The sequence below is a fragment of the Lichenostomus cassidix genome, unplaced genomic scaffold (assembly GCF_008360975.1).
Source record: "Lichenostomus cassidix isolate B80296 unplaced genomic scaffold, HeHo_3.0 HiC_scaffold_597, whole genome shotgun sequence".
NCBI classification, from domain to species: Eukaryota; Metazoa; Chordata; class Aves; order Passeriformes; family Meliphagidae; genus Lichenostomus; species Lichenostomus cassidix.
In genome coordinates, this window is record NW_028147605.1 from 38678 (window position 1) to 40699 (window position 2022).

The window sequence follows — 2022 nt, forward strand, 5'->3', positions numbered from 1 at the left end:
AATAAAGTGCACAAAATTTAACTTCTTTTTTTTTAAGTATCTCTTAGTTATCACAATCACAGAATATGCAGAGTTGGAAGGGACCCACAAGGAATAGCAAGTCCAACTCCTGGCCCTGCACAAGACACCCCAACAATCCCACCCTGTGCTTGAGAGCATTGTCCAAACCCTCCTGGAGCTCTGATAGCCTTGGGCTGTGACCATTCCCTGGCAAACCTGTTCAGTGCCCAACCACCCTCTGGGAGAAGAACCTTTTCCTGATATCCAGATTAGCCCTCCTCTAACACATCAGGCCATTCCCTCAGGTCCTGTCACTGGTCACTAGAGTGTCACTATATTTTTTTTCCTCTCAAGATTCTAAAAAAGAACATACACAACAAGCATAGAGGTGCTACAGGGATAGGATTAACATCTCCTCTATGCCCATTTTATAGTTAAAAAGTTAGCTAGAACAGAAGCAATTTCAACATATTCCAGTGTGTTTGAACCACAGTTAAAGCTCACCACATCGTAAATAGAAGTAATATCGAAGTGTGAGATTCTGTGGTAAATTCTATTATATGGTTGTCTTGTCTATCTACCACTCCAGAGATAGTTTTATCATAACAAACTGACAATGGCATTTCTAAATTAACCACATCTCTGATGATCCCTGCTCACATCACCTTCCACGTCTCTCCCAATAACCACCTGACTGTAGTTTTATGAGCACTTAAAAAGACTGAGTCATGCCTCAAGATTCTGCTTGTGAACGGTTGCACTTCTTTTTTTTATAAATGAATACTGGTCTCTGAAAACTGCTAAAAAATCTTGCTATTGATAAAATATTTGGTGCTTCTGTGACATTTCTGGACAACAAATCCATGCTGGCAACTTCTCCAAAAGCTGAAATACTAAAATGGATGGATGCAGTAAAGAGCCATAAACCCAAATAGGCTATGGCTACCTTAAAGTGAAAACTACTCAAAAACATTAACGGTACATCATACAGGTCACTCTTTACAGTGTGGTACCTGCAACCTACTCAACTGCACTCCTGAGAAAGTACCAAAGACAAGTGTGCACTACAAGATCCTGGACCTCATTTGACTTCTGCTCAAAGAGCAGAGGCTACTGTCTCATGTACAGAAAGCTGATACTGAAGAGACCCAGGACCCAAGACAAGAGTTGATGAGCCTGCAGAGGTCCTCCTTCATTGAGTGGGACCAGTTCATCTACTGGAATTCTTGACAGGAAGGATTCACCCTGGGCAGCTGGCTGAATCATACCTTTTGCCATCCCATGTCACAGGATACACACAAGAAATTCTGTGCCTTGCAAGTTCAGGCCTAATCAGGCTCAAACTGTTTGAATTTTGGAGTTTACCACAAATGCAAGCTCTAGAGGAGGTCACCAAGCATAAATGTTGAGAAGAGTCTAAAAATTACTCCAACGTACACCACCAGCTGCTTATTTGCTGAAAAGCTACAGCAGCTGTCCCAGTTCCTTGAGGGAAGTGACATCTGTGCTCAGAGACAGCGTTCCAAGAGAATGAGTGTTTGTAACTGCCTCAGAGAAAAATTTTTCCAGGTGGAAAGCACTCCAAATAAATGCCTCCCCCAAAGCAAAGGGCTCCTGGCACCCCCTCCCCCACCACAACAGAACTTCTTAGATGAAAGTGAAAAAAAACCTGTTTAATTAACAGAACACACAGAGTGCCCTGCAAGGCACAGGGGAAGGGGAAAGAGGAACAGGAATTATTAAACCTGAGCAAACAGCTGGTGAACTTTAGTGTCCTTTTCCTCAGGCATAGCTTCCCCTCTCTGGGGGTCCCCCGAGGGGCTGGGCAGAGTTGCTCGGGTGGCTCCCTGGAGGATTCTCGTCTGCCATCCTCCTGGGGCTCCTCGGGTTTTCAGGCAAAAAAAGCAAACCGAAAAAAGTCCAAAAAGGAGACAACGAAGAAGCAATCCCAGGGAAAAAGCTAGCAGCAGCGACAGCAGCAGCAGCAGCCAGACGAAGAAATGTCCCTTCCTCCCCCTTGCT